This window comes from Podarcis bocagei (genome assembly GCF_964188305.1).
Source record: "Podarcis bocagei genome assembly, chromosome: 4".
In the NCBI taxonomy this organism is placed as follows: Eukaryota; Metazoa; Chordata; class Lepidosauria; order Squamata; family Lacertidae; genus Podarcis; species Podarcis bocagei.
The window spans coordinates 30801967-30810303 of NC_138128.1; the positions used below are offsets into that span (position 1 = coordinate 30801967).

Below are 8337 nucleotides of genomic sequence, written 5' to 3' on the forward strand. Positions count from 1 at the left end.
ACAACTAGTGACCATTGCACTTGGGAAGGGAAGAGAAGAGGATGTCATGATCCATGTAACCAGCAAAGCCAGAGGCTGCAGGGATACCAGAGGGGGAACCAGGTCTGGGCCAGAGCTCAGAGCTGTGGGAAATAGGGAGGCCGTTGTGCCTGAGCAGGTTGGACAAGAACTCCCAGAGGAACCTCCCAGACCCCCAAGGCCTATAGGGACAGAGTCTGGACATCTCGTTGACTTCTTCCCTGGAGCCTGAAGAACCAGATATCTCCCATCACACATCACCAGGCCAGCAGTGCTGGGAGTGCACCAGGAGGGAGACTATGGAATGAAAGAGGTGCCTGTCTTCAGGCCAGAGGGTTGGAGCCTGGAGAAGGTAGTCTGGAAACAGGGGCATGAAAGGCCTCAGTCTACTCTCAAACTTTGTCAGAGGAAGTTGATCCATCAGAGCTGTCCAGCAACCTTGTTGGCCAGAACATAACAGTCGAGGATCATGAATGGGTTTAATTAATTTTTTAGGCTGGCAGATACAAGTGAATTCTGGGCACAAGGTTACTACTATGGTTTATTTTTACATTTTTATTTAATCTCTGCTCCAAGGAACTCATGGTGGCCACGGGAGGTCCTCTTTCCTTCCTAGCCACTTAGGAGGCAAGTTACTCCTCAGGAGAGCCATGGTGAGGGTCTGTGCTGGAAGAGGATTAACATGGTAGGCCTATGCTTAGGTGAATGCTTGTATGCTTTCAGAGATCAGTCTGCTTCCCAGAGGCTTAGAGGAAATTGAGACCTACTTCAGAATAAATGGCAGCGCACGAGCTTCCTGGGTCTAGAAGTTATGACCTAATTGCTGAGCTTGGGTGGCCCATGGGAATCAGCCTGAGTAGGCAAGGAAGGAAAACATAGTTGCTGCTGCTTATCTCTTGATTTGTAAGTGCATTTTCATCGTTTTGAAAAACGTTAGGTTTAAAGACACCTAGGAAGCATGTTCTTAGTTAGGCAAGAAGTAATGGGTGAATAAAACGTCGACACATTTCCAGTCTTTGGAAAAAGAAGATTCCACTTGATTTCGCCGCAATTCTTGTTACAATGCCTATGTGAAAATTGTACCCTAGAATAGAATCGTAGAATCAGGAGCGTTGGAAGGGATGTTGAGGGCCATCTCGCCCAAACCCCTGCAATGCAGGCATCTCAACTACAGCATCCATGGCAGATGGCCATCCAACCTCTGCTTAAAAACCTCCAAGGAAGGAGAGTCCACCACTTTCCAAGCAAGTCCATTCCACTGTCGAACAGCTCTTACTGTCAGAAAGTTCATCCTGGTGTTTAGTTGGAATACCCATCAGGAGCTTGAATGGCTTGAGGAGATCTTTAAAGAAAAGGGCTTTAGGGTCTTTGTAGCTTTACAGATGAATGTGAATAAGCTTCTTCAGTAAACATTGTGAATATTTGTAATATTAAAGGGTAACTTCAATCGCACTATGTACATGACGTAAATGCCCTATATCCCTCTTGTTGAACAGCCTTGAAAAAGGGAAATGGTTTGCCAGCTGGATCATGCATTAGTGTTATCTTCATGTATTTTGCAGCAGATGTTGAGCAGAGACCACTTGTCAAAGGTAGCTTGTAGTATAAGATGCAAGTTAGGGCTCCCCCCCCCTTCAAGTACATTTTTCTTGCATTACCAATGTCTTCCATAAAGTCAGCCACAAAGCCATATTATTGGGGAATCCAGCTTGAAGCCTGTGGTGAGTAGGAAATGGATTAAACACAGGTTTTCCCTATTTTCAAGCTGCCAACAATGATGTCATTAATGTTAACGACCCTTACCACAACACACTGAAGTCAGAGAACCCTCTCTTAAAACTCCTGTCCTCTGCACAGTTTTACGCGTTGTTAAGGAAACACTGATCTTTGTTGATAAGAAACAATAGGGGTATCCAAACGCTAACTTATGCTGGGAAAGACGCTCTGCTCCAAACTTACTCAACATCTTTTACAATTCATTTACTATTAATGAGGAGAGAATTTTGATTTTTAAAAGATGGGAGTACTTCTAATCGTCTCAGAAGTTTTCAATTAGTTTCTTAGGCAGCATCCACTACATATTAGTAACATATCAAATGTCCATAAGGCAACACTATTTTGTATTGTATGTGTGAATCAGATCAGCTTAAATCATAGGGTGTTGCTGTACTGCAGTTTTTAAAAGCCCACATTAAAATCTTACCAAAAGAAGATTTCCCCATATTTAGCATTCAGAAAGCAACACTATTTGGTGTTAAATGATAAACCTGTACGTGGGGGTGGCTCTCAAGAAAGAAGTGAACAATCTTATGTGTCAAGTTGCTAAAAAAAACACCCAACAGTATATTCATCTATTATATGTCAAGATATATGATAATATGGATTTATATACCACCCTAAAGCTATACCTGAGAATTACATGATTGCACATGCTAAATTCCTTTTTCAATGTTTTGTTATTTTTCTGTAAAAGTTGTGCTGTGCAGTGGGAGATGTGCAAGAATCATGCCAAGGTTGCATCTCATGCTACTTCTCAGTTGCTTCATTTTCAGAAGTTGTTCTGTGTGTCTAGGCTTTAAACAGCATATTAATTGCCCAAGGATATTACTCTAGACCAGGGGTCAGCAAACCTTTTCAGCAGGGGGCCGGTCCACTGTCCCTCAGACCTTGGGGGGGGGGGCCAGACTATATTTTTTTTGGGGGGATGAACGAATTCCTATGCCCCACAAATAACCCAGAGATGCATTTTAAATAAAAGCACACATTCTACTCATGTAAAAACATGCTGATTCCAATTTAGAAGGCGATGGGGCCCGATCCGGGCCCCAGCCCTTAGTTTGTCTACCCGTGCAAATACCCTTAAGCAACTAGTGTGCTCTTTCTTCCATATTGGGTTCTGCAAAAGTACACAAACTGTTAACAATGGTGATTTGTCCATGATAAATTCTTGATTTCCCATGCAGAAATCTTGTGTTTATATATCACCAATAGACAATACCTTGCTATTCGTGCATGGGATACATGAACAGAGCATATCATCTTGAGCCAGCTGTAAAGTATTTTGGTAAATGTAGCAACGCTAAGCTCCTGCTCACAATGAGGCATGTTGCACACTCATTGCAAAAAGGAGGTATTATATATAGACAGATAGAAGGGGTTGCAGAAGCAGAAGGGGTTGACAATATTGTGATGTACATTGCAAATTTTAATTACAGATGAGACAAACCCATGGTTTCCTGTCCTGACCATGGGATCATTGAGAGATCGTGTGTGTGTGTGTGTGTGTGTGTGTGTGTGTGTGTGTGTGTTGCTTGGTGGAGTCCTGTGTGTTTGCTTGGTGTTTTCTAAGTATTTACTTAGAAATAAAACCAAGCCAGTTACTGTTCTCAAGAATTTTCAGAACCCTGGACTTGCACAGAAATGCTATATGCATACTTATGCAGGACTAAAACCAGACCAGTTTCTTGGGGAATTTCAGGACTGTTTAAATACTCATAGTGACCAATGATATGCAGAGTACACAACTGACTGTTATTTTTATGATGATAAACCTCAGAAATCACACATTTTTCTTGTTCTGCTTGTCCCCTCTCCACACACACATTTTACATAGAAAACAGCTTTTAACTCAGACAAAATATAGGGCCATGGATTAGTTTTAAGTGATGGCTAGTATAGACTTGAATGTTTGTTTTGTATTATATACTGATATATATTTAAAGCAGGTTATTCTTAAAGGACACTTACATTAAGAATCTAAATTTAAAAAATATTTACTTTTATCCACCCTGGAGGGACGTTCCTCTTCTTTTCCAAGTACCTTCAGTCATGTTTGAAGAGAGGAAGTAGATGAGAGCAACATTAGCTGAAGTGTGGTGCTATATAAAACATCTCAGAGCAACAAGCTTTGTCCTGCGTAGCAGAGCTATACGTTTCACTCTCTGTTTCTGTGATTGTATAGCCATTGCAGGTTAGAGCATGTGACCATTCTGTTGGGTACAGTTTGTTCCTGCACTAAGCTTGTTCATTCAGCCATACTGGAAGGGAGCCAGATATGAAACGAAAAGCAAACCATTTACACCTAGCTCCTTCCCAGTTTAAATGAGGCAATTTCTTTCTTTGTTAACAAGCCTTTTAAATAAAATACGGCAGTACTACCTTAATTTTAGGCCCAACACAGTTTAAAGCTGTGAAGCTATGTTAAATTTCCTATAGATATTCCAGTTGGGATTTTTCTGTAGATTGGCAACAGGAGTTCAGAAGAAAGCTTGAAAGTATGTAAAAAGATCTGTGAGAGAATTCTCTGGGGTGTTACTCACAACATACCACACATTTGCAAGGAGAGGCTTCCTGTTCACGTGAAGGGCCATACAAAATAAATTTTGTTTCTTGAGCAATTAGCGCATAAAGCACAGGCAATCTTTTCAGTCTTTCCACGTCTCTGTGGAAAGTCTCAACATTTTATTAAAGCGGAATAATGCTCTATTTCTATTTCTAGGAACAGTCTTTAAAATACATACAGGTACTCTTACACATCTAAGACTTGACGTAAGCAATTTGGTTTGTTTAGTTGAAAATTGCAAAACATTTAAAGGCAAATCATTCACTGCAGTCGACTCAAAACAAATTCAGCAGTTGTAGGAATTTTGATTCACATTTTTGCCAGACAGGTTTTGGGAAAGTCCTTCTAGCTCTGTGAAGGTTTGTAGGCATCAAAAAGCTAAGCTAACATAAGGAAGAATAATAACCAGGTACAGTACCAGAAAACACCTTTCTATCAGTGATTGTTTTGCCCTCTGGTTTAGAAGCAATGATCCATATTTGCATTTGTTATCCTTGGGTTCCTTGAGTTACACCACTCATCACATCTAATGTGCACAAAAACTCTACAATTATCCTTGGTGCTTAGCTTTGAATCTTACAAAACAAAATATCCCCCCATTCCCAGCCCTACTTTACTTCAACTTACAAACTATGCACTGGACCTGGAGTGCTCCTTCTGAATGCTGAAATACTCATTCTTTTGGCAGAATGGACTGAGATCCAGTGGGAACTCCTGCTGGAGGGAGGAAAGGCAATTTTCGCAGCCTCCTGTGCCTTCATTCCAGAAGGTTCTTCAGCCCCCAGAAAAGTTTTACAAGGGGCTGCAGGGGGGATGAGAAACTAGTGAAAATCATCTCTTTTCCTTTACTGTAGCAAGAGTGTCCTGTGAGTGAAGTTGTGTTCATGGAAATTCTGGCTCCGACCCTATGTAATAACATAACATGAGAGCTGATAGATGATTGGATGTCTGGCCAATTGTAGCGTGTACTTGTAACAGAAGAGCCAACTACCTGTTATGTATAGTTCCATTATTATTGCACTCTGAAAATGTGTTGTTGTTTTTAATGGATAAAGGCATCTGCAAGTGATGTTAGTGTGGGTGGAGATTGGATGAGGCAGGTTGAGAAGACAAAGAAGGTATTTCACACTTGGAATTCCCAGTCCTTTGCCCTTCCCCTAAGCCATTTTCTCTTTGTCCCTCCCTGACCAAGATCTCCTTTACCTGTTCAAACAGCCCTCCAAGAAAGAATCATGGAATGACATGCATGTAATATGTAGACCTTTATTCAGAATGGTCATTTTTGCAGATGCCCTTATAGCTGCAAAAGATTTATGAGCATTGCATCAGCTTTTATTGTTAATCTTTGCTTATGGCACTAGATGTTTTAAAATATTGTTTACATGAACTTTCTTTCTTTTATTCTCAGATCGATGACCTATACAACCTCAGAATATCCTTCTTGGAACTCATGAGTATCCAGACTCTGTTTTGTGTATCACACCTAGGACCTCACATCTTCTTCCCCAGTAGATGGGTACGATGCATCCAGTTCAATTTGTTTACTTTACACAAACCTCAGGAGTTAGTTGACTGAACTGCACATTCTTCTTTTACTTCTTCTTATTCTTTTTTTTTGTGCCAAGCAAAAGCACTGTGACACCTGGACAATGAGTCTATGATTACTTACTCCTCTACCATAAAGACTTAGCTGGCTACAGTGAACTCATGTGCCCACTTTAAAATGGTGAGAATGGGCATGCTACTAGCTCATTTACATAAGACATGACATTTTAATTTGCTGCTGAAAAACCTGTACGACAAATCATCAGTGTAAATTATTACATACAAACTGTTAATGTTGGTTGAAGAGTATTAAATATTTAACATAGGTTTTTGATTTATACATGTACTTTTTTAATTAAAAAATGTAACTTTTCCTACAGCACATCTTTTTTTGATGTGGAACTGAGGTATACTATATTCTGTTGTAAACAGAGTGGGGTTGGGGTGGGGGAAACTGTTAAAAAACAAGGCGATTTAAGAATAGAGTAGGGTACTATTCTTTTTAAGATTGTAATTCAGAATATAATATAATATGGATCAATGGGCCCGTGGATCTGGATTGTACAGTCATATTTACCAATCTAATGATTTGTAAGATAACCCTGTGACTGAGCTGAATTCTTTCAAAAATAAAATAATATTTTGTATTGTTCCTGTAAAACATTAGGCTGTATTAATGAAAAGGCAAATGAACTGTGCATGGTATTTACAAGTGTGGGTTTTAAAATTGTTGGTTGCACAGGAACTTTGAAAACATCAGAAAAACAAATCTAAGTCTTCCATTGTATATATATATAGAAGAAGAAGAAATGAAACTTGGGCGAACTCTTTAAATCAAAATATCCCTGGAATGAAATACGTGGGTGTTTGTAAATTCTGGAAATCTCTTTCTATACATAATAAACTAGATACCGTTTTATCTTTATTTCTCTTACTTACTTTGTTCCCCACCCCCCTAAAAACGTATCCCTGTACTTAATGCATATATTAAGGTATCTTCACATTCTCTGTGGTGGGGTCAGGTCCTTACTTTATAATCGATATTTTGAATGTACTTGTGTAATGAGATCTCTCAATAGAAAAACCACATCTCTATAGAATTTCACTCATACTTTGGAATTTATGTTTACTCACTGCCTGATAGATTGAGGTCCTTTTCTTTTCCATTAACTGAGAATTTTGAAATGTCTTCCATGTTAGGAAGACCTTCCCATAACTTTAAAAAGCAAGAATTGCGCCAGCATATTCATTTCCCTTTTTGTACTCTTGAGAGTCAAAGGTAATTCTTCTGCTGTCTATTGCACTGTCTTGTATATCCAGTTTATTTCACTGTTTTGTATATCAGTCTGCAATCCTGTGGCTATCTACATCGAGTTAAGTCCTATGAGTTTAGTGGGACATGCTCTTATGTAACAGTGTTTAGGAAAGCAGCCTTAATTTCCCTTTTATCACTGAAACAGAAAACTATTGTGCTGATTATTTTATTTTCACAGTGAACTACCCTCAGGTCTCATAGGTTGTTATACCACAAGAATAGGAGCAACAAGCGAATTGGATGTGAATTGAATCCAGTTTGAAAATCTAAGATAGATGAACCTTAATAGAGATACTGTAAAAATAGCATTTACGGAGCATATTGATTGAGATTCACTTTCTGCTAATGTAGCATCCAGGAAACAAGTTGGAACATTTTTTGATCCTTAGACTTTGGACATAACCCAGTCTTTGCAAACTATAGCTCCTAATTATTTGAATAGGGCATGCACAGGAAACCTTTATGGTAGATTGATTCCCTTCTTTAACCTGATATCCTCTCCCCCCGCACCCCTAGCCATAATTCGGGCCTCAGATGTTTTCAGCAGTGTTCTCCACTGGTAATTTCTGAAGTGCAACTATACCGAATTTCAGCAGTAAGAATACACATACTACAAAGAGCAATGGGTTTATTTATTTTGCCATGACTCTCCAGATGGCAACATTCTGCTTCATCAGGGTATGCCCACATTTTTGAAAAATATTTACACAACTGTATGCATTTCTGGAGGCCTCGCCTATTAGCACCTTGCAACACGTCATCAGAATCCGTGGGGTGGAAAAGTTCCAACAGAAATCTGGAATACCAAACATTGCACATCCTGTAACCTTGGAGTTCTCAACTTTTTTTGGGAAGCTGTAATGAACACCAAGAAATGCCCATTCCACAGAGGAAAAGCTGATGTTCAGAACACCCCCACTCAAAACGTACCCACTCCAAAACCAAAAAGGAGACAGCCAAAAAGCAGGTAACACCCCCAAAACTTGCATAACACTCCCAAGCAAAACTAGGCAATGCATCCACAAACAAAAGAAAAGACGAACCAAACAATACACAAGTAAACGCTGCAACCAAACAACCTCTACCAAAAGCAGTTATAAAACACCAGTCAGAGGCA

The 8337-nt window shown here is 39.6% G+C and overlaps 1 protein-coding gene across 1 annotated transcript in view; it reads left to right on the forward strand.

Moving 5' to 3' along the window:
• IRS1 (insulin receptor substrate 1) overlaps positions 1–6830 on the forward strand; it is a 51806-nt gene extending 44976 nt beyond the window's left edge. The window contains exon 2 of the mRNA XM_081192530.1: positions 5769–6830. The gene's annotated coding sequence lies outside the window, so the exon portion shown is untranslated. The remainder of the gene's footprint in view (positions 1–5768) is intronic.
• The last annotated feature ends 1507 nt before the right edge of the window (positions 6831–8337 follow it).